Source organism: Microcaecilia unicolor, chromosome 5 (assembly GCF_901765095.1).
Source record: "Microcaecilia unicolor chromosome 5, aMicUni1.1, whole genome shotgun sequence".
Classification (NCBI taxonomy): domain Eukaryota; kingdom Metazoa; phylum Chordata; class Amphibia; order Gymnophiona; family Siphonopidae; genus Microcaecilia; species Microcaecilia unicolor.
This window is the reverse complement of record NC_044035.1, coordinates 111,074,830-111,100,501: the sequence shown is the minus strand read 5'-3', so window position 1 is coordinate 111,100,501 and position 25,672 is coordinate 111,074,830. Positions and strand designations below refer to the sequence as shown.

General features: G+C 42.6%; 1 protein-coding gene across 1 annotated transcript in view; it reads right to left on the bottom strand.

Moving 5' to 3' along the window:
- CALY (calcyon neuron specific vesicular protein) overlaps positions 1-25,672 on the bottom strand; it is a 190,338-nt gene that overhangs the window by 125,502 nt on the left and 39,164 nt on the right. Inside the window, exon 2 of the mRNA XM_030203194.1 lies at positions 9,837-9,956. The gene's annotated coding sequence lies outside the window, so the exon portion shown is untranslated. The remainder of the gene's footprint in view (positions 1-9,836; positions 9,957-25,672) is intronic.

Here is a 25,672-nt window from a genome sequence, read left to right as displayed (position 1 = left end):
TTTGCATCTTTAGGCGTCAGTATCCGCTTGTAAGTTTTACAGATGGATCCGAAAAAGGGCATGGCCAGGGGAGGAGCATGGGTAGATCAGGGGTGTTTCTGGAATTTGTGCGCAGTGTTTCAGAATAAGGGAGATCTGCGCCTAATTTAGACGTTAGTACTTATACTATGTTTCAGTTGGTGTAAATCCTCATATCTGATCCTGGCACCAAATGCTATTCTATAAATGGCACCCAACTCTGAGCACTGTTTAGTGTTTGGAGCTAATTTTTTATTAGCGTCGATATTTTTGGCACCACTTACAGAATTTAGCCCCAAGTGTACAGATTATAGCTAATATTTTTTTTGTGTGTGATAAAATGGATTTTAAGTTAAAATTTAACTGACCTTCAAAAGTACAAAATTATGCTATTTAGCTTATCTAATGTAATGTAAATTAGGTTAATGTGAAAATCAAAATTATTGCCATCACTAATGCACAATTAACTATATCTCATGAAGTATAATTAAAGGCATTAACAGAGTACAGCAACATGCACTTAAGGTACATTACTGCAGCACCTTACAGTGTTAATAACTACGATGGTTCAAATAGGCTCCTATCTCATGATCACCTTTATTATACTGTAACAGGATATGCAAGAAGTATTATTTAGTAAAGCAGGGAGGCTTTCTTTATATAAAGAATATAAATCAACGAAAAGAACAGAAAAACAGAGATCACTGCCCTTAGCAATGCCTTGAAGTATTTATAATCCCATGCATCCACCACCCTTTCTGTAAAACAGTATTTTCTCAGATTCCTCCCAAGCCTATTTTCTCTTAACTTTATCCTATGCCCCTCTCATTTCAGGAGAGTTTTCCTTCATTTGAAAAAGGCTCACCTCCCGTATCTTAATGCCAATGAGGTATTTAAACATCTCTATCATATACCTTCTCTCTCGCCTCTCTTCCAGTGTGTACATGGTGAAGTTCATAAGCCTGTCCCTATATGTTTTATGACAAAGACCACTGACCAGTTTTGTAGCCACCCCGTGGACCGACTCCATCCTGTTTGTATCTTTCTGTAGGTGTGGGCTCTACAATTGCACACAGTACTTTAAATGGGGCCTCACCAGAGACTTATACAGGGGCACTATCACCTCCTTTTCCTGTTGGTCATCCCTCTCCTTATGCACCCAAGCATCCTTCTGGCTTTGACTGCCACCTTTTCTACCTGTTTAGCAACCTTAAGATCATCAGACACAATCATCCCCAAGTCCCGCTCTTCTTTCATACACAGAAACACTTTATCGCCAATATTGTACCGTTCCCTTGGATTTTTTTAACCTAAATGTATGACCTTGCATTTCTTAGCATTAAATCTCAGTTACCAATTATCAGACCAAGCTTCACTAGATCCTTCCTTATGCCATCCACACCCTCCGGGGTGTTCACCCTTTTTAAAAGAGTTTGGTATCATCCACAAAGAGACAAACTTACTAGACAGTCTTTCCGCGATATCACTCACAAAGATGGTAAAATGAGCTGGTCTGAGGACCGATCCCTGCGGTACACCACTGATAACCTCCCTTTCCTCAGAGCAAGCTCCATTTACCACTATCCTCCGTGTCCTTCCATTTAACCAGTTTTTGAAGTCAAGTCACTTTAGATCCCATACTGAGGGCACTCAGTTTATCAGTTGCCTGGGTGGAACCGTGTCAAAGGCTTTGCTAAAATCTACATACACTTGCAGTCAAATGGCTAAAGCTGGTTTTATTTTTTTAATTAAGTTGTATTTTACATTGATTATTGTGAATGTACCCACCCCTGGATATTGTGTTTATGGTTCTTTTATATATTTTTATATTGTTTTGTGGTACTGTCATTATTTTACTTACACTCACATATATATATGTGATTATTTATATACAGTGGGGGAAATAAGTATTTGATCCCTTGCTGATTTTGTAAGTTTGCCCACTGACAAAGACATGAGCAGCCCATAATTGAAGGGTAGGTTATTGGTAACAGTGAGAGATAGCACATCACAAATTAAATCCGGAAAATCACATTGTGGAAAGTATATGAATTTATTTGCATTCTGCAGAGGGAAATAAGTATTTAATCCCTCTGGCAAACAAGACCTAATACTTGGTGGCAAAACCCTTGTTGGCAAGCACAGCGGTCAGACGTCTTCTGTAGTTGATGATGAGGTTTGCACACATGTCAGGAGGAATTTTGGTCCACTCCTCTTTGCAGATCATCTCTAAATCATTAAGAGTTCTGGGCTGTCGCTTGGCAACTCGCAGCTTCAGCTCCCTCCATAAGTTTTCAATGGGATTAAGGTCTGGTGACTGGCTAGGCCACTCCATGACCCTAATGTGCTTCTTCCTGAGCCACTCCTTTGTTGCCTTGGCTGTATGTTTTGGGTCATTGTCGTGCTGGAAGACCCAGCCACGACCCATTTTTAAGGCCCTGGCGGAGGGAAGGAGGTTGTCACTCAGAATTGTACGGTACATGGCCCCATCCATTCTCCCATTGATGCGGTGAAGTAGTCCTGTGCCCTTAGCAGAGAAACACCCCCAAAACATAACATTTTCCACCTCCATGCTTGACAGTGGGGACGGTGTTCTTTGGGTCATAGGCAGCATTTCTCTTCCTCCAAACACGGCGAGTTGAGTTCATGCCAAAGAGCTCAATTTTTGTCTCATCTGACCACAGCACCTTCTCCCAATCACTCTCGGCATCATCCAGGTGTTCACTGGCAAACTTCAGACGGGCCGTCACATGTGCCTTCCGGAGCAGGGGGACCTTGCGGGCACTGCAGGATTGCAATCCGTTATGTCGTAATGTGTTACCAATGGTTTTCGTGGTGACAGTGGTCCCAGCTGCCTTGAGATCATTGACAAGTTCCCCCCTTGTAGTTGTAGGCTGATTTCTAACCTTCCTCATGATCAAGGATACCCCACGAGGTGAGATTTTGCGTGGAGCCCCAGATCTTTGTCGATTGACAGTCATTTTGTACTTCTTCCATTTTCTTACTATGGCACCAACAGTTGTCTCCTTCTCGCCCAGCGTCTTACTGATGGTTTTGTAGCCCATTCCAGCCTTGTGCAGGTGTATGATCTTGTCCCTGACATCCTTAGACAGCTCCTTGCTCTTGGCCATTTTGTAGAGGTTAGAGTCTGACTGATTCACTGAGTCTGTGGACAGGTGTCTTTCATACAGGTGACCATTGCCGACAGCTGTCTGTCATGCAGGTAACGAGTTGATTTGGAGCATCTACCTGGTCTGTAGGGGCCAGATCTCTTACTGGTTGGTGGGGGATCAAATACTTATTTCCCTCTGCAGAATGCAAATAAATTCATATACTTTCCACAATGTGATTTTCCGGATTTAATTTGTGATGTGCTATCTCTCACTGTTACCAATAACCTACCCTTCAATTATGGGCTGCTCATGTCTTTGTCAGTGGGCAAACTTACAAAATCAGCAAGGGATCAAATACTTATTTCCCCCACTGTATATATATATATATATATATATATATATATATATATATATATATATATATATATATATATATTTGATCACTATTTTATTTATTTGTTCATTCTTTGGTTCTTTATCTTTTAAGGACTCCTGATGAAACAAGTCCCTTAGAATTTAATGTTACCACTTCATCTTCAATAAAGGATGTCGTGTTTCACCTGGATGTGACAAGTACCAGGTCTAAATACAGACATCTATCTTTTTAAACTTGGACAGTCCTTCCTCTTCTGTGATCAGAGTTGGACGTCCATATTTTGAGCCCAAATCATACCCAAATCATGCCTTCTTGCCATATGGATGTACAGCAGTTACCTCTCCGCACCCTGCCTTTGTAAAATTGGGATTTGGATGTCTATGCAATATGTACGTCTAAATGCCAGTTTTTAGAGTCCAAAACAAGAACAGAGCTTCTAAAATAACCACTATAGTAACATAGTAGATAATTTCAGATAAAGACCTGCATGGTTCATCCAGTCTGCCCAACAACATAAGCTCATATCTTATGCTATGATGTGATATAACATATGTATACTTTATCTTGTCTTGCCATTTTTCGAGGCTCAGACCATAGAAGTCTGCCCAATTACTGGAGTTGCTATCTAAGCACGGAAAGGTTTTGTTGTGATTCTATTCTCTTTCCATATAGGAATCTTTTGTGTTTATCCCACACATTTATAAATTCCATTACTGTTTTCATTTCTACCACCTCCTGCATTCCAGGTATTCACCACCCTCTCAGTGAAAACGCACTTTCTGACATTACTCTTAAATTGACCCCCTGCAACCTCAGTTAATGCCCTAGTTCTGCTGCTTTCCCCATCTCTGGAGAGGAGACATGTATTCTGCCAAGAAAAGCCAAACTTAGATTGTGAGCCCTCCTGGGACAGAGAAATACCCAGTGTACCTGAATGTAACTCACCTAGAGCTACTACTGAAAAAGGTGTGAGTAAAATCTAAATAAATAAATAAAATAAAATAAAAACACAGTAACTGTTTAGAATGTAAATATAAGAAAAGCAGAATAAAAAAAACCCATAATGGAATTCTTAACCGAATTCTTGACCAGTATGACCATATTGTAGTGTGCGTTAGCGCTACTCAATTAAGTAACAAGCCAATCAGTGATAACTGGCCAATAACTACTAATTATCATCACTAATTGGCAATAATTGGAATTTACTCATGCTTCTTTTTATGCGTGTTGTAAAAAAAGGCACATGTAAATTCCAACATACGTAGCTGAAACGGGGCCATGGCCATGGGAGGAGTGTAGGTGTATCAGGGGAGTCAATGAAATTTATGCCTTTTGTTATAGAATTTGGGGGAACACACGTACATTTATGCTCGGGCATTTACCCCAGGTTTTCAAAGGCGTAAATGGCTGTACCTAAATATACGCGCATTCACCTGGCTTATGCAATATTCTATAAACTACGTCTTACTCTAGATGTGGTTTATAGAATAGTGCTATGGGCATTATTCCAACACACCTATATTTTAGATGCCATTTACAGAATCTGGCCCGTACTGTGTTCTGGCTTAACATATCTCACATTTATCAAGAAATACTGTGCTTTGGACTTTTGCTACAGGCTTGAAAATGCATCCAAATGTTAAATGGCTTCCATGAAGGAGTAGCCTAGTGGTTAGAGCACCACTTGTGGACACCCAGGGGTGTCCAGTTCAAATCCCACTGCTGCTCCTTGTTATCTTGGGCAAATCACTTAACACTCCATTGCTTCAAGTACAAAATTAGATTGTAAGCCCTCCAGGGACAGGGAAATATCCAGTATATAGTGGTGTGCTGGAGCCAGCTCGCACCGTTGATTTTTGTCCAATTTTGCGAACCGGTTGTTGCTGTAATCAGTTGGAGCAGGAGCAATCCTCATACTTTCCTAACCATGCAGTTTCCACTCTCCTCCATACTGAAAGTGATTGCTGTAAGTTTCAGCGGCAGTCTCGCAAGATTGCTGCAGGAACTCACGGCAGCCATTTTCAGTAGTACAGACTACAGAGGAGAGGAGAGGAGAGGAGAGGAGAGTGGAGACTGCATGGGCAGGAGCATATGAGGATCGCTCCTGCCCCAGCGGACCACTGGACTACCAGGGCTGTGTAAGGTAGAAGCAGAGGGCTATGTAAGGTGGGAGGGGGGTTTGAGAAACATGCTGCACAAGGGAGAGGACAAGCTGCATGGATAAGAGGGTTAGAAGGAACAAACTGAGTGGATGAGAGGGAGAGAGAAGAGGACATGCTGCATGGGTGAGAGGGAGGGAAGGGGACATGCTGCGTGGATGAGAAAGAAAGAGGAAAAGCTGTGTGGAATGTACAATATATCTACTGTTTTGTTTTTGGAGAGAGAGCTTGTAATTTACCAGCACACCACTGCCAGTATACCTGAATGTAACTCACCTTGAGCTAATACTGAAAAAGGTGTGAACGAAATCTAAATAAAATAAAATCCAAAATAAATAAATATTAAGAAATACACAGTAACTGACGTTAGTTTAGTTTCAATAAAAATTTGAGTTATAGTATTCTGGCTTTTACAAAAAGATACGCATTCAGCAGAGCTTCTGTAAAATACTGGAGAAATTGTGAATGTCCCGATGTTCCAATTCTTTCTTTGATGAGCTATGTAAAATAGCCTTTAAGTGTGTTCCCTTCATATTGAAAAATGAACCCAGTTCATTATTTTTCACCCAGGAAACGGATCTCTTTTTTTTCTCCAAAGCAAATTGATTGGCAAGAATCCACATAATTCATATAACACTGGCTATTACAATGATGAACTATTTCGTTATTCATTTGATAATAATGTACTAAAAGTCAAATATGACTTAAGCAATGGCACCTACAGTTTAGTGAATGATAATTACTTACTGTCTTATGTTAGAACTTTAAATTGTCTCAGCTGCATTAGTAACTTCTGAGGATAATTTTCAAAACCATTTCTGCAGGTCTTTACCTATGAACATAAACCTTTCCAAAAATACCTACTCCATATGCAAATACAGGAAGATGATGCATCCTGTGTGTACCCAGTTTTATCTGAAATAAGCAGTGATATTCCTGAAATGGGATTTGGGCAGAATTTTCACATATACTGTCATGGGCAGAGTGCTTCTGACGCCAATTAGTTTCTTTCTGGCAACATCCTTTTCTCCTTCTATAAAACACAGTTCTTGTGAGCCATTCCTTATCATTAGTAACCAACACCCCCCCCCCCCCCTACACACACACACACTTCTTTCTCCTCTTTCTCTTTCACAATTCTGAGGCAAGTTTGTTCCTTCCAGTCTTCTTCACACTTAGCACAAGTCCCAAACAAACCACACAAAACACCACCCTGGCTTTTCTATTTTTCATTCATAAGGGTTGGGGCAGTCTCCACCCTTGCAATGTTCTTGCTCACTGGCCCACCCTCAGCTACCACTTACACACAGTCCTTTTCTTCTAGATAACAGTGGTTTCCAAAGGTACAATTAAAGCTTAGCTTATTTGCTGAGTTCCTCCTCTGCTTCTAGGCTATTCTTTGCCCACTGTTCGTCTCAGGCCTTCCCTGCTTCCAGGGGCCTTATGACTTTCCACCGCTTCCTGGTGAAGCATTTACTTTGGAGTCCTCCTTGCCCCAGGCTGGATAGTCCACTTACTCCTGCAAGCCCTTTGAGTCCACAGCTTCCTGGCTCAGCATTTACTCTGGGGTCCTCTTTGCCCCGAGTTGGGTACTACTACTACTCAACATTTCTAGAGCGCTACTAGGGTTACGCAGCGCTGCACAATTTAACAAAGAAGGATTATTTCTGGCTAGTCATCTCTATGGGAGGGAGCTGCCTTCTCTCCCTCTCTTCTCTGTGTCTGGGCTTGCCTCCATCCCTCCTAGCTTCTCTGCCTCTCTGTAGGAGTCCTCCAACCCCTCCCCTGGGACCCCTCCCACCTTTGAGTGGCAGCTAGAGATTTTCTCCTACTGTGGTGTCTTCCCTATTCTTAAGAGACACTATAATTCCTACCAACCGCTCCATGTTTTCTTCCTCCTCTTCTGAGCTATTACTTTCTCTTGAGGCTCCCTTATACCATTCCAAATGGGAGACAGATGGCCCTAAGTGCCCGGAGACCACAGCCTAAGCATCACAATGTGCACTTTTTTGAAAATTCAAGCATATGTGAATAAATTAACCTACAAAATCTGTGCTCCCTAAGATCCAGTGTAAAAATAAGTGGATCATGTCTCTGGGATAATTTTCAAAGCAGAAGCACATGCATGCTTTTGCTTTGAAAATCCAGCATAGTCTATACAGAGAAAAATATAAGCCATACCTTTTACCTATATATGTTCTTATAGAATTGCCCTCTTATGGTTGAAGTGAGTATGGAATTTAGTAACCACATTCTGCGGGAGTTACTAAATGCATTTTAGGAAGTGTTTTATGTGAACTGCACTAAGCCTTAAGGAAAATGTGGCATTACATATCTCTGCGCAATTTTACTTCAGAACATCACACATTGGAGAGAGCCAGCTTTCACCACTGCATTCATCTGGGATTCTAGTCCAGCTCACCTAATAAACAACCAGGGATTTATCCCTTTAGATACAGCATAATTCACTTGTTAAATGCAGCCAGATGCTTACCTTTTTTCATTAATCGCCTACTTTTCTCTCAGTTAAAAGCCACCCTCATTCATCTAGTCTATTACTTTGGCTATGATGAGTTAAAAACACAGTGATAGAACCAATATTGCCTGGTAGGAAACTTACATAGATTGAATATTTCTCCTGGAGAGACAGCTACGCATAATCAATTAGCAAAAGTCAGTAGCAAACAGCTATGGAGTCACCCATTACAAAGACAATTTTCATCCACCCCATTTTCATTTTAAAAGTCACCTACCTCTCTCCCTCACTTAAGAAACAATTACCAACCACTGCCATTAGTGAGTCACCTAGCACTGTCACATAGAGAAAAGAAACGCCTTCCACTTTCATTAAAGGACAATCATTGCCATAGATTGCTATCGGCAAACAGTAATGAAAGGAAAGGATCTTTTTTTTTTAACCTGCAAAATGATTTCCCTTTCCATTTTTCATGTCTTCTCCCAACATTCCCTGACTCCCATTTACAGCAACAGACTTACTGGGGGAGGGAGAGGTTTGTATGAATTTTAGAAGGACAGTGTAGGAAATAATATTCATATACTGCGGTACAACGGTCTACAACAAGCTATATCACATCTGGGAACCTGGACATCTTTTATGCTCCAGCAGTTAAATAAAATGGATCTAGTTTCTTTCATTTGTGCAAGCATATGCAATAGATAAATAGCGCTAGTTACAACTGGCATGCATCCATTTTATATTAGAAATATGAAGAAAAAAAATCTGTCTCTAACTTCGGTTTGCAATGCAAGGGAAAGAGCTTTATGCAAACATAGGGGAGGGGTGGAGAGGAAATGATATGTTAAATTTCATGAACCAGATCTGACGCTGTGGAAAAGCTTAACATTTGTCCCTCCTGCAAACTGAAATTTGTATGTATGTAATATACCTAATTATGTGGGGAAAGTAACAAGCTCCATTTTCCTCAGTCTCCACTGTCCTCATCCCCAGCTCTTTGTCTGGCTGAGATCTGCAAGGGTGGAGGCTAAAGGCAGGGAACACATGAATCTACAAGTTTAATACATTTTTTTTAATTAAGGAGCTTATACAAGACCATCACATGTATGAAATGAAGAACAGCACATTTATTCAATAACAACCTTAGTCATAATTAACATTAAAAATAATCATATATATTATATAAAAGCCTTTTCTGATAAAATATTAATTCCAACTGCTCTTTTCATATAACTTCGTTTTGCTCATTGTTTCCTTTGAACAAAATACTAAATAACAGTGTCATACAGTTACAATTATGCAGTTTATGCAAACTTCCCCCTTAGCAAACATGGATTTGGTGCATGGCTTCATATTCCCAACCCATACAGTACATGTAACCTGAGCTTTCTTTCTGTAACCTGGTTGCTGCATACCAAAATCCAGATACAAAGCCAAAGAATCCCTCAAAGCAACTGCAGCTTTCTATCAATTCTACATCTGACCTCACATGTTCAATGATAATAGGGGTGATACTAAAAACAAAATACACCAGCCTGAGGAAGGACGCAGAAGCTTTACACAAAGCCCTGAAACCAGATTTCAGAATTTGTGCTCTCTTCATTTTATTAACAACCACACAACAAATTTCACAGACACAATGGCTTGTTGCTGTAAAGACCCTTCACATACAAGTAAAATGTGAAATAACTTACTGTCTTCAAGAAATAATATCCTGGTCGCCTGCCTTCAGGGATGCTCACTTGGGATGAGGTGGCTGTGCAAAAAAGGAGCAGGCTGGCTGAGACTGGTTACCTAGGCAATGTATTTCTGTGCTGTGAGAAGAATTAGAAAGCTTGGAGTCAGAGAGAGTCTATCTCTTTCAATGAGAGCTCCTGGCAGTGACTGGCTCACAGCCCATTCACAATCCAAAGCAAGAGGAATTAAACAGCCCCACTTATTTTCTAGTTATAAATTATAATCATCAGTACGTTAATAACCAAGAGTGTAAATTAATGGACATATATTGAAGCTTCAATTTCTATTTTCCTGTTTCAGTTTGTCATATTGTTGTTTGAAGTGGAAATCACGTGTTGGATTATAAAGTTTGGGATATTTGAGAGGTTTTAATCAGGGACCATCTGCATACAATATGTATTACCTGCTTAAGAACATAAGAAAAGTCATGCTAGATCAGACCTTGGTCTACTGAGCCCAGCGTCCTGTTTCAGACAAAATGCCACAAGAACCCAAAAAGTAGATCAGTTTCCAAACGTTATTTCCAAGGCTGAGCAATGGCTCTCTGAAGTCTACCTGATTCGAATCCCATTATATTGGTTGTGTACACCACATCCTCTGGCAACAGATTTCACAGATTAATTATGTGCCACATTAAAAAAAATCCCTTTCTACAATTTGTTTTCAGTCTTCTGGTCATTAATTTCATGTCTTTCTATTCTTCGACAGGTTAAACCATTTTTTTTCTATTTAACCATTCCACTTCACTCATGATCCTGTAAATGGCTATCATATCACCTTTCAGTTGTATTTTCTCCATGCTGAAGAACCCTAACCTGTTTACCATCTCTTCATAAGAGAGGTGGTGTGTTCCATTTATCATTTTACAAGCAAAAAAGCCCATTTCTCCAAAAATGAAACGGGACCTAGGAAGGCTATCGTTTAAGCGTTTTATCCTCTCTTCCCTGCCCTCCCCTCCACGTCCAGTGATTCTGCCCTCCCCTCCCATCTCCTCCATGTCCAGCGATTCTCTCCTCCCCTCCCATCCATGTCCAACGATTCTCCTCTTCCCTCCATATCCAGTGACTCACCCCAGCCCCTCACCTGCCCCCCCTTTAAGCACCCAAGTTGCAGTTCAACCCCAGCCCTCACCTGCCCGCCCTCTTCTCCCACAAAAGCCCTCCTTTTCTTCCTGCTGCCCTTCCTTTAAAACATTTATTTTACCTGAAGTCGCAGCAGCATCAGTGAAAGCGGAAGGCTTGGCTCGCCTCCAGCCTTCCCTTTCCTTCCCTCTGAGTCCCGCCCTCCTCTGACGTAATTTCCTTTTTCCGCGAGGGTGGGACACTGAGAGGGAAGGAAAGGGAAGGCTGGAGGCGAGCCAAGCCTTCCGCTTTCACTGATGCTGCTGCGACTTCAGGTAAAATAAACTGGATGGGCTGAAGATAGGACCCAAAGTGGTGAACTGGATTAGGAACTGGTTGACGGACAGGCGCCAGAGGGTGGTGGTGAATGGAGTTCGCTCGGAGGAGGGAAAGGTGAGTAGTGGAGTGCCTCAGGGATCTGTGCTGGGGCTGATTCTGTTCAATATATTTGTGAGTGACATTGCCGAAGGGTTAGAAGGTAAAGTTTGCCTATTTGTGGATGATACTAAGATTTGTAACACAGTGGACACCCCAGAGGGAGTGGAAAACATGAAAAAGGATCTGAAAAAGCTAGAAGAATGGTCTAAGGTTTGGCAATTAAAATTCAATGCAAAGAAATGCAAAGTGATGCACTTAGGGAGTAGAAATCCAAGAGAGGCGTATGTGTTAGGCGGTGAGAGTCTGCTAGGTACGGATGGGGAGAGGGATCTTGGGGTGATAGTATCTGAGGATCTGAAGGCGATGAAACAGTGTGACAAGGCGGTGGCCGTAGCTAGAAGGTTACTAGGCTGTATAGAGAGAGGTGTGACCAGCAGAAGAAAAGAGGTGTTGATGCCCCTTTACAAGTCGTTGGTGAGGCCCCACCTGGAGTATTGTGTTCAGTTTTGGAGGGCGTATCTTGCTAAGGATGTAAAAAGAATTGAAGCGGTGCAAAGAAAAGCTACGAGGATGGTATGGGATTTGCGTTACAAGACGTACGAGGAGAGACTTGCGGACCTGAACATGTATACTCTGGAGGAAAGGAGGAACAGGGGTGATATGATACAGACATTCAAATATTTGAAAGGTATTAATCCGCAAACGAACCTTTTCCGGAGATGGGAAGGCGGTAGAACGAGAGGGCATGAAATGAAATTGAAGGGGGGCAGACTCAAGAAGAATGTCAGGAAGTATTTTTTCACGGAGAGGGTGGTGGATGCTTGGAATGCCCTCCCGCGGGAGGTGGTGATGAAAACGGTAACGGAATTCAAACATGCGTGGGATAAACATAAAGGAATCCTGTACAGAAGAAAGGGATCCTCAGGAGCTTAGCCTAGAATGGGTGGCAGAGCTGGTGGTTGGGAGGCGGAGCTAGTGTGGGCAGACATATACGGTCTGTGCCGGGGCTGGTGGTTGGGAGGGGGGACTAGTGCTGGGCAGACTTATATGGTCTGTGCCGGGGCTGGTGGTTGGGCAGCGGGGATAGTGCTGGGCAGACTTATACGGTCTGTGCCAGAGCTGATGGTTGGGAGGCGGGGATAGTGCTGGGCAGACTTATACGGTCTGTGCCAGAGCCGGTGGTGGGTGGCAGGGATAGTGCTGGGCAGACTTATACGGTCTGTGCCAGAGCTGGTGGTTGGGAGGCGGGGTTGGTGGTTGGGAGGTGGGGATAGGGCTGGCCAGACTTATACGGTCTGTGCACTGACGAGGACAGTACAAATAAAAAAAGTAGCACATATGAATTTATCTTCTTGGGCAGACTGGATGGACCGTGCAGGTCTTTTTCTGTTGTCATCTACTATGTTACTATAATTGTTTTGCCTGGCACCAAGGTCAAACTCGCTAGTCTATAATTTCTCATACCACCACTGCAGCCCTTTTTAAAAATTGGTCTTACATTGGCCACTCTCCAATCCTCTAGGACAGTGTTTCCCAAGTTAATCCTGGAGTACCCCTTTGCCAGCCAGGTTTTCAGAATATCCAAAAATGAATATGCATGAAAGAGATTTGCATATAATAGAGGCAGTGTATGCAAGTCAAGTTCATGCATATTCATTGTGGATATCCTACCTGTCAAGGGGGTATTCCAGGACCGACTTTGGAAACACTGCTCTAAGACTTGGTTGTTTTGAATGATAGGTTACAGATTACTAGGAACAGGTTAGCAATTTCACGTTTGAGCTTTTTCAACACACTGGGATGAATACCATCCACTCCTGGCAATTTGTTGCTCTTGAGTTTGTCAATTTGATCAATTACATCTTAACTTACAGTGATTTAGTTGCTCTAAATCATCACCATAAAAAAGATTTCCAGTGTGGGCATGTCCTCAGCATCCTCCTCCCTGAGCACTGCTATCTTGTAGTAATCCAGAGGTCCAACCAGCCCACTCAGGAGCTTTTTGTTTTGAATGTACACAACATTCTAAATGAGGTCTCACTAGAGTCTTATACAAGGAAATCATCATCTTCTTTTTGCTACTAGCCATTCCTCTCTATATGGATCCTTCTAGCTTTCGCCAACATCTTTTCTACCTGTTTGGCCACCTTAAGATATGATCATACCCCAGTCCTGTTCCTCTTTTGTGTACAAAAGTACTTTACCCCCTAAAATTCCTTCCTGAAGGAAAATGGCAATATCCTACTCACCCTGATACCAAAAGACACCAAGAAAAAAACTAATGAAATCACCAACTACTTTCCAGTACTACTACTACTTAACATTTCTAAAGCGCTACTAGGGTCACGCAGCGCTGTACAGTCTAACATAGAAGGACAGTCCCTGCTCAAGGAGCTTACAATCTAAAGGGCAAGTGTACAGTCAGTCAAATAGGGGCAGTCAAATTGGGGCAGTCTAGATTACCTGAATAGGTATAAAGATGCCGAAAGCAACATTGAAGAGGTGGGCTTTGAGCAAGGATTTGAAGATGGGTAGGGAGGGGGCTTGGCGTAAGGGCTCAGGAAGTTTATTCCAAGCATAGGGTGAGGCGAGGCAGAAAGGGCGGAGCCTGGAGTTGGCGGTGGTGGAGAAGGGTACTGAGAGGAGGGATTTGTCCTGTGAGTTGAGGTTTCGGGTGGGAACGTAAGGGGAGATGAGGATAGAGAGGTAGTGAGGGGCTGCAGACTGAGTGCATTTGTAGGTAAGAAGGAGAAGCTTGAACTGTATGCGGTATTTTTTTAAATTTATTTTGTTACATTTGTACCCTGCACTTTTCCCACTCATGGCAGGCTCAATGCGGCAGGCAATGGAGGGTTAAGTGACTTGCCCAGAGTCACAAGGAGCTGCCTGTGCCGGGAATTGAACTCAGTTCCTCAGTTCCCCAGGACCAAAGTCCACCACCCTAACCACTAGGCCACAGTCCCCCTCAGGCTTCTGATCAGAAGCCAGTGAAGTGACCTGAGGAGAGGGGTGATATGAGCATAGCGGTCCAGGCGGAATATAAGACGTGCAGCAGAGTTCTGAACAGATTGAAGGGGGGATAGATGGTTAAGTAGAGGCCAGCGAGAAGTAGGTTGCAGTAGTCAAGGCGAGAGGTAATGAGAGAGTGGATGAGAGTTCAGGTGGTGTGCTCAGAGAGGAAAGGGCGATGTTAAACAGAAAGAAGCGACAGGTCTTGGCTATCTGCTGGATATGCGCAGAGAAGGAGAGGGAGGAGTCGAAGATGACTCCGTGGTTGCGGGCAGATGAGACGGGGAGGATGAGGGTGTTATCGACTGAGACAGAGAGTGGAGGAAGAGGTGAAGTGAGTTTTGGTGGAAAGACGATAAGCTCGGTCTTGGCCATGTTTAGTTTCAGGTGGCAGTTGGACATCCAGGCAGCAATGTCTGATAAGCATCTTACAGATTATATAAACAAATTCTCAATATTACACGAATCACAATCAGGTTTTCGCCCCCTCCGCAGCACAGATACAGTACTACTCACTCTCCTAGCCAAATTCAAACAGGAAATAGCAATAGGCAAAAACATCCTCCTCCTCCAATTCGACATGTCTAGTGGATTCGACATGGTAAACCACAATATATTAATAAGATTACTAGATAAGTTCGGGATTGGTGGAAATATACTTAGCTGGATCAAGGGTTTCCTAACCACAAGAACATATCAAGTAAAATCAAACTCAAACATATCATCACCATGGAAAGCAGACTGCAGAGTACCACAAGGATCACCACTATCACTGATCCGCTTCAACCTAATGATGACCCCCACTAGCCAAGTCCTTATCCAACCAAGGCCTTAACCCCTTCATCTATGCAAACGATGTCACAATATACATTCCTTTCAAATCTAAACTGACAGAAATCACCAGCGAAATCAAGATCAGCTTGAACATCATGGACTCTTGGGCAAATGCATTTCAACTAAAACTCAACAAAGAAAAAAACACACTGATCCTCTCATCCCATCACAGAGCGGACAACCCCACAATTATCAACACCCCAGATTACACCCTCCCTATCTCAGACAGCCTGAAAATCCTCGGCGTTACATTGGACCGCAACCTAACACTAGAGAGCCAAGTGACATCCACAACAATGAAAATGTTCCACTTAATGTGGAAACTCAAATGCATGAAACAATTCTTCCCAAGGGAAACATTTCGCAACCTGATACAATCAATGGTACTAAGCCATGCAGACTACTGCAATGGAATTTATGTGAGATGCAAAGAACAAACATTAAAGAAACATCAGACTGCTCAAAACACGACAGCTAGGCTTATCTTCAGAAAAACGCAATTTGAAAGCGCAAAACCCCTCTGTGAAAAACTACACTGGCTCCCAATCATAGAACGCATTGCTTTCAAAATCTGCACTCCGGGTCACAAAATTATCTATGGTGAAGCCCCGGGATACATGACAGACTTGATCGACCTATCAACTAGAAACACATTTGAATCAACACAAACGTACCTAAATCTGCACTACTCAAGCTGCAAAGGACTCAAATACAAATCAACTTACACATCCAGTTTCTCCCACATAAGCACACAACTGTGGAACGCATTACCGAAAGCTTTGAAAACTACGCACGACCACCTAAACTTCCGGAAAAAACTAAAAACTAACCTGTTTAAAAAGGCATACCCTACCAATCCGACATAAATGCCTGATCTCTGCAACACAAGAAAACTAAAGTACGTAATGGACATAACACAACTCTTCCATTGTACGATTACCTAATGTGGCTGTACCACATAAACTTTATCTTACCACAACATCACTTTGTATTTTACACCGGAGTCTGCAAACACATCTCTGGTACTATGTAAGCCACATTGAGCCTACAAATAGGTGGGAAAATGTGGTATACAAATGTAACAAATAAAATAAAATGCACTGCTCCCTATAGTTTTTGTAGCCCAAATATATGACCCTGCATTTTTAGTTACCAAATTGTGGACCACTCTTCAAGCTTCACTAGTTCTAGCTTCATGTTGTCCCCACCATCAGAGGTGTCTGCCCTATTACAGGTTTTGGTATCACCCTTAAAGAGGCAACGCTTACCAGACAACCCTTCAGCAATGTCACTCAAAAAAATGTTATAAACAAAATCAGCTCAGGAACCGAACTGTGCAGCACACCACTAGCAACATCATTTTCCTCAAAATGAGTTCCACTTAGCGCTGTCCTCCGTCACCTTCCACTCAACCAGTTCCTAATGTAGTTAGATACTTTAAAGTCTATACTGAGGGCACTCCATTTATTTATTAGTTGCCTATGTGGAACTGATCCAGTCTTTCCCCTGATTGTAGCTTGTATGGATGACTTTTATCTTTTCTCTAAATATTGTAGTTCCTTTCTGTTTCCTCTGACTTGTTTTTGATTTTTGTAAACCACTTTGATCTTCTAAGTTGGCAAAGGCGGTATAGCAAGTGCTAATAAACTAAACTAACTAATATAATACCACTCTCCCTCCCCTTTCTTCCCACTCTGTCTTTCCTGAACAGATTACTGCCCAGTATAACTATATACCAATCAAGTTCTCCATGAACCACATCTCTGTGACTGCCACTAAATCCAAATCAGCCTCTTCCATCACATCCTCTAAATCAAGAACGTTATTTCCATACTACAGGCTTTAGTATACACTGCTTTCCAGATGTTGCTCCTTTTTTCCATTTGTGTAAAGGTATTTAATGCTTCACTTACCTGAGAGTTTATACTTACCTAGGGGCTTTGATCACCCTGCCCCAACAATTCTAGTTTAAAGTCATCTTCAGTAGATTAGCCAGTCTGCTGCTAAAGACATTTATTCCCTTCTTTGCTAGATGGACACCATTTCTCCTCAACAGGAAGCCAAAATACTCTCAATTACACCATCTACACAGCCACACATTCATCTCCAGGATGCAAGCTTCTCTGCTTTGGCCTTTACCCTCAACAGGGAGGATTGACGAGAACACCATGTGAATTCCTGTCCATTTCACCTTCTCTCACTGAGTCATGGAGTCACTTTTGATATGTTTGGAGGTGTACCTAGCAGTATCATTTGTGCCAACATGGATGAGCAGTATTAAATAATAGTTTAGGCTTGATGAGCCTTGGCAAGCTCTCTGCAACATCTTGAATATTAGCGCCTGGCAGACAGCACACCTCCCAGGACATCAGGTCTGGTCTACCAATAGATGCCTCTGTATTCCTCAGAAGAAAATCACCAACCATCATTACCTTTCACCTCCTAGTGATCACAAATCCAGCAACTTTGAGGTTTTTGAGCTTTAGTTCCTCTTGTCTCTGGGATGCTCTCACTTCTTCCACTTCCAGGGCTGCATACTGATTCTTCAGTTTGAGAGTAGATCCTGCAGGGTCTCATAATCTGTGCTGAATTGTCCTCATTCACCACAGCTTCTTCTTCCCCATTGCTGGAGATTTTTGATACCTCATGAAGCATTTCATCAATGTATTCCTCATTCTCACAGATGATTATCAACTTTGCCACCTCCTCTCCCAGCTCTTCTTTCATGAGCAATTAAAGCTGTAGACATCTCACTCATGGAACCGTCCCTCTCCTTGGACCATGTTTTCTGTCTGCACAGAGGCAGAAGCTTTAACTGGGGCAACAGAATTGGTGACACAATGTTTCCCAACCATACTGTAACTGCAGAAGTATTTGCACTGTTGGAAAAAAAAAAGAGAAAACAGAAATAACTCTACCAAAGCCCTTAGCTTTTTCTCAGCTGTTCCGTAGGTTAAAGAAGTAGCTATTCTCATGCCCCCTAGTCCTAGTATTTTTGGAAAGAGTAAACAAATGATTCACGTCTAACTGTTCCACTCCACTCATTATTTTATAGACCTTTATCATATCTCACCTCAGTCGTCTCTTCTCCAAGCTGAAGAGCCCTAGCCACTTTAGCCTTTCCTCATAGAGAAGTTGTCCCAGCCCCTTTATCATTTTCATCGCCCTTCTCTGTACCTTTTCTAATTCCACTATATCTTTTCTGAGATGCGGTGAGCAGAATTGCACACAATATTCAAGGTGCGGTCTCGCCATGGTGCAATACAAGGTTAAGAGCTGATGAGACAGGGAGGATGAGAGTGTTAGCCACAGAAACAGAGAATGAGGGAAGAGGAGAGGTGGATTTAGGAGGAAAGAGTAGAAGCTCAGTCTTAGTCATGTTTAGTTTCAGATGGCAGTGAGACACCTAGGCAGGAATGTTGACAGGCAAGCTGATATTTGGGCCTGAATTCCTGCTGAAACTTTTGGTGTAGATCTGGGAGTCGTCAGCATGAAGATGATACTGAAAACCATGGGATTAAATCAGAGCACCAAGGGAAGATATACAGATCCCTGAGGTACACCCACTGATAGTGGGATAGAAGTAGAAGAGGATCCACCAGAGCATACACTAAAAGTGCGATAGGAGAGATAAGAAGAAAACCAGGAAAGAATAGAGCCCTGTAATCCAAGTGAGGACAGCATATCAAGGAGTAGGTGGTGATCAACAGGGTCAAAAGCAGCAGATAGATCGAGAAGGATGAGGATAAAATAGAGACCTTTGGATCTGGCCAGGAACAGGCCATTAGAGACTTTAGCCAGGGCTGTTTCAGTTGAATGAAGAGGGCGAGAGCCAGATTGAAGTGGATCAAGAATAGCTTGAGATGAAAGAAAGTCAAGACAACGGCAGTTCAAGTATCTTGGATAGGAAAAGAAGGAAGGAGATGGGATGATAGTTGGAAGGACAGGTTGGGTTCAATGATGGGTTTTTGAGGAGTGGTGTAATTACTACATGTTAGAAGGCATCAGGAACAGTTGCAGTGGAAAGTGAAAGATTGAGGATATGACAGATAGAAGATATGACAGTAGGAAAGATAGTGGTAAGTAGATGGGTGGGAATAGGATCAGAGGAAGAGGTCAGTTTGGAGAAGGAAAGAAAATATGCAGTTTCCTCTTCAGTGATTTCAGAAAAGGAAGAAAAGGAGGTAGGGGTTGAAGGAGGGTTGAGAGAATGGACTGAGAGAAGAGAGGTGGAGGTAACCTGGTTGAGAATTCAAGGTTAATCTCATGAATCTTATCATGAAAGTACTCAGCCAGAGTCTGGGGAGAAAGTGAAGGGGAGTTGGAGGTGAAGGCACTTTGAGGAGTGAGTTCAGTGTGGCAAAGAGACATCAAGGTTTGAGCCAAGAGCATTTGTCAACTGGATGTAGTAGTCCTGTTTGGCAAGTGAAAGAGCAGACTGGAAGGAGGTCATGTATGAAGTCAACATGGGCACGGGATTTCAGCCAAAGGCGTTTGGTAGATCAGGCACAGGAACGTAGGTAATGGATTCTAAAGGTCAGCCAAGGCTGGGGTTTGATTTACCTTACAGAATGGGGAATGGGAGGAGATAGAGTATCCAGGAGTGAATAGTATTATAAGAAGAGACAGCCTCATTGGCCACGGGAAAAAAACTGCAGCAGGCAAAAAAAACGCCGGTGGAGCAACAAAAAGCCACCCCAAATCCCACAACCCGCACGCGGCATGAAAAAGCCATAGCGGGTCGTGGAAAGGAGCCCAATTGGGCGGGAAAACCGCCCATCTGGCAACATTGACACTATCTCTCTGCATTTTATTTCGGAAATACTCCCCCTGGGCTGGGCCTCCTCCCAGTGAGTCCCGGGGCCCTCCCAGTCACTCCTCCCAGTAACTCTGTACAGGGATTTACTCTCTTAATCCCAGCCTAATAGGGATTACATATATTATCATGGTTTTCAGAATTCAAACTGCTGGGGTTAGCACATAGCAGGAGATCAGATATTTAACTGCCGTGGGCTGTGTGGAACAGCTGTACTCACTTGAATCTTTGCATTTCTTTTGGGAACTAAAGCTCCAGTCCTGGATTCCTCAACAACACCTTGGATCAGTAAGCTAATAGTCTCACTGAAACAGCAGGGCTTACTCCAATCACTGCACTAAACATAGCATAACGTAGTAAATGACGGCAGATAAAGACCTGTATGGTCCATCCAGTCTGCCCAACAAGATAAACTCATTTTACATGGTATGTGAAACAAATCTCTGTGCTTCCCTTGCTTACACTTCTTTCATTTCATATATTTATAGACTACTAAATCATTACACTGCTCAGTGGTTTCCAACAATTCACACATTATTACACATGGTCAGGGAAGATAAAAGCTGCTCCTTCTCTCCTTACTGTAGCTACCTTCTGCCAGATCCCTGAATTTATAACACTTAGGCCCCGCTAAGCATCCTATAATATTTGACTGCATAAGCTCATACTCCAGAAGCTTGTCCCCATTTTTTGCCATGTTTCTATAGTCTCAGGTTAGAGAGTCTTCAGGGTTCCTTCTAGGAATCAGGAAGTCACAACTTGAAGGCTTTGAACTCTTGCTCTGCATGGAGGACCCTTACTATGTTCCAAAAGATGAAGTAAACAAATCCCACAGCACAGCTGAATAGACTCTTCTCTCACAGCATGCAAACTGCAGACCTGGGCAGCCAGTCAGGACCCAACTGCACTACTCTTCTTTGTAAATCCAAGCTGGCCTTTGAGGTAGTCACATAATTGAACCCCCCTTAAGCAGCTCTTTAAAGTCTGCTCTTGGAGACTGCATGTTGATACCTAGATGCTTTCCTATCTGGCAGGCACTTGTTCTTGTTAATGTTTAAGCCCAAACAAGGAAAAAAATCTTTATAGCTCCATAAGTCTTAACACAAAGAGTACCAACAGCTGTAGTTTCCAGTGGAAATGCGAAAGATTAGTTAGGTGAACCCATTTCCACAGAGGAGCAAAAAAGGCAGAGGTGATAAAGGGGAATGGGGGCAGGAGACTAGTAACAGAGTACAATAGACGGTGCACTCTGTTCTCTGCTGAGAAATGTATGGAATTGGTTTTGGCAGATACAGAATCTGACGAATCCTCATGTGAGGAAAGTTTCTCCAGCTTTTGAGTCTCTCCACTACGTATAGGGTTACCATATGGCTCCAGAAAAGTAGGACACATTGATCCAGTCCGGGTTTTGCTTCCATTGACAGCAATGGAGGTAAAACCCAGACTAGCTCAATCTGTCCTCCTTTTTCTGGAGCCATATGGTAACCCTAACTATGTATGCATGCCATTTCCTACATAATGATGTCACACAAGACACCCTTAGTCTGTATGCTTGGTTTGAGTAGAATAAAACTACATAGGAAAGTGGTGGGTCTATGAGCATTTAAATCCTGCTGTCCATGAAGAATACCTGTTACAAGTAAGTAATTTGGTTTCCTCTGAGGAGTAGGATGGCAACAAATCCAATATGGCAGCCATGACCTCTTACCACAGTCTCACGGTATTACAGTGACCCCTATCGGTCCTACGAGACTATGACATGCTGAATATTGGCATTAACTGCATCACGCAGCAGCATGTAGTCTCCTGTCATTGGCAAATAAAAAACACATTATTTCCTGCCTGTTTTTGTTTTCAGTGACAGGAAACAGAAGAGATGTCTTTGACATTTCTTCTGTCATTGCATCCCTAGTCCTTACAGCATGGTATTCCTAGCTACTGGCTGCCTTCAACAGAAAAAGAGGGAAAACAATAACAAGGCACTTTGACAGGCAGACACCAATATTGTTTTTGGTGGCAATTAGCTAATATATAAATATATATATATTTTTTTTTTAAGGCAGCCTGGAACAGAAAAGAAAATGGGCCTGAGGCAATGGACTTGAACTGTCATTCTTACAGAGATTCTGGAGGACTGTCTGGCCAAACCTAATGTTGCACCAAGAATCCTTTTCTAAACAGAAGTGGGCTGTGAATGCATGAACAGATGTCCATGTTGCAGCTCTGCAAATTCCCTCCATGTAGGCTGGTCTCAAGTCACTAATACTGCCATAGCTCTGACACTGTGTGAGTTGTGACATGACACCTCAACAGACAAACCAACCCAGGCATAAGCAAAGGAAATGCTGTCTGCTTGCCAACCAGACACTGTGCATTTATTGACAGCACCCCCTACCCTATTAATAAATAAATAATAATAAGCACAGTTTTAAATACTGTCACAACAAATAGCTCAGGACAGTTCACAACAACAACAACAACAACAAAAATTAAACAGTCATGTAGAGATCTCAAGGGGATGTAGTAGAGCATTGGGGTGGGAGAGATAAAAATCTATATGTCTATTCTGTATTTTACAAAAAGGGAATACACATACATAGGAAAAAAATGCATTTATTCTGAGGTAGATGCAACTATGTGCATGTGCTCTATGGGGATAATTCTATACCAGTGCACCTATATTTAGGTACCAAGAGGTGAAATATGTATTTATCATTTAGGTGCAAGCACTTATGCCAAAGATATATGTGCAACTATTGCATTGTATAAGTTACCCATATAACTGTGAGTCCTGCCCAGCCACCACCTATGTATAAACTTACCTGTCAAATATGCGCTGTGTAAGATTTATTGATTGATTGGGATTTATTAACCATCTTTATGAAGAGATTCACCCAATACGGTGTACAGCAGGTACAGTTAAACATAAAACTTACAATTTTGTTAACAGCATAACAATAGTAAAATAACCAAGAATAAACCTAAGTACAATAAATGAGGTAAACTTGAAAACAGTAAATTGAAACCTAATAATAGAACTACCATAAAACAGTATCAAAAATATATACACATTTAACAACACTGGAATTCAAGTACCAGAGATATAATACAATGTTAGCATAATACTAATGATACACTTAATAAGCATGCATTAGAACATTCAACTAACGTAGATATGATGCTAAAGATTTTCTACAATATGGCTTTACCATATAGCTGAGGGACCAAGAGCAGATATACTGTATGATGGGAACAAGATGCGTAGTAAAGAGTCAGTTGGGATAATTTGATGGTTAGCTAAAATCAAGGCAAGTTCTTTGTATGGTTAAGCAAGAGATAAGATATGTGTATATTAACAGAATAACTCTTGGGTGGAATTTTGGCATTTATGTGTATATGTGCACATATGTGCCGTCATTCTTATGATTTACATGCATATTTGGAAAGGAAAATGTTCCAGAATTACCCCCGCATCCCCTCACTCTATACAAGTCACCTAAAGTTAGGTGTCAGTGGCATGCCTGAGTTATAGACTAGTAGCACTTACACACATAAATGTTAACTCAGGTGGTATTCTATAACACAGGCATGAAACTACCTTAGGAGTGGTGGTAAGCATCAAACAGTAACTACCGCCAGGCTACGCAGGAGCCCAGTGGTAGTTCTCACTCCCCCAGCGCATGCCATTTCTGGCGCTACAAAGATATTTTCTATTTTTGTAGCACGGTGTGTGACAAAGCTAGCACTCGGGGCCCCACACAGAAGCAGCTAATCCCTGAACTACGGTTCCCAGAAGCCCTTGCAAGCAGGAGAGAGGAGGGTAGCCCAAAAAGGGTGGAATGGATTTCCAACCCCAGCAGGGGGAGCAGTGGCTCATTGCTAGAGGAGTCAGTTACTCCCTTCCCCACTAGAGGGAGAAGGGGAGGTGAAGCTCAGTCCCTTAGCTACATCGCCAGTATATAATTCCCTCCAGTTGTGAGAGGGGGAGAGATTTCCCGGTGGCTGGAGGAGAGGAAACTGATTGAGAGAGAAGCTGCCATGGAGTAGGTGCCGGATGGAAAGGGCCTGCCACTGGAGCTTCCCTGAGGGGGAAGAGTAAGCTGCCATGGAGCGTGAGAATGTAGATGTAACCCTGACCAGCACATGAAGGCAGTGTGAGAGGCCACAGGGGTGTGGTGCTGTGAGGTAGGAGGAAAGCTGCCAGCCCTGTTTGGTACAGGGTCCTCCTGGGTGCTGTGAAGAGGACAGGGGCATTAAGTAGTGGTTTCCTTTGAAGAGACTATTTGTGAAAGGGTTGAATTATTGGGATGTAAAGAACAGCAGGCTGAACTTTGACTGAGCCCTTCTGAGGGAGAGGGGAAGTTAGTGCAAAGGAAGTGGGCCTGAACTGTTAAGGAACTGAATGTTGGCTGGAGTTTGGAACCCAGCCTGAACCCTGTTTATGAACTGCATTTCAATTTTGAGAGTGGAACTGAATTGAGAATAAAGCACTTTGGTTTTAAATCCATATGGCTCCCACTTAAGGAACGCATTGCGTTCAAGATCTGCACAATTGTACACAAAATCATTCACGCAGACGCCCCAATCTACATGCTAAACCTTGTAGATCTACCTCCCAGAAACGCCACAAAATCGTCCCGCAAATTTCTCAATCTACACTTCCCCAGCTGTAAAGGACTAAAATACAAGCTGATGTATGCCACTACCTTCTCTTACAGGAGCACACAGTTATGGAATGCATTACCCACAGACCTGAAAACAATTGAGGAAATAACTAACTTTCGCAAATCTCTGAAGACATATTTCTTCAACAAGGCTTACAAAGAAATCCCATAACCCTAACAAGCCACCTCACTGATCCTTCCAGCTATGACAATCCACCTTCTAAACTTACCACCCTATCACTTCCTTCTTCTTCCCCTTACTTAATCTTTACACATCACTAATTGTATCTGATATCCTGGAATGACAGCATCATAACCAAACTATGTAAGCCACATTGAGCCTGCAAATAGGTGGGAAAATGTGGGATACAAATGCAATAAATAAATAATAAATATGGCGTCTGGTTCTTTCTGGAAACCTGTGAGCCTAACAGGGCTGCCGGCCCCAACCCAGAGTGGAGGAAGCGAACCCCTTTACAGGTGTTTACCCATAAGTAATCGGGCAGTGCCGTGCGCTGGCCAGTTACCACCGTGTTAGCACAGGAGTTCTTACTGCCACCTCAATGAGTGGTGGTAAGTGCTCTCCCCTGAATGGCCCGTGCGGTGAGTAGTTCACTTGCTGCATGGCCATTTCTTTTCAAATAAAAGAGACAGCCTTTCACCTGCTGCAGTAAAAGGGGACCTCAGCGTATATCAAAAACTTGCACTGGTGCTAGCGCAGGCCCCCTTATACCACAGCTTAATAAAAGGGCCCCCTTTAGTGCACAAATGCAAGAGGGCGTAACCCTAGGTGGGACATGAGTGGGCCCCACATTTATATACATAACTTACAGAATACTGGAAATTAAGTGACAATGTGCCTCATATAGGCATGCTCATTTATGCCTGCTATGGGCAAGACATCATCAGGCACGCCTAACTGTTGGTGCATATTTGCCGACTTATGCTAGTAATCTATAACAGAATCTGAG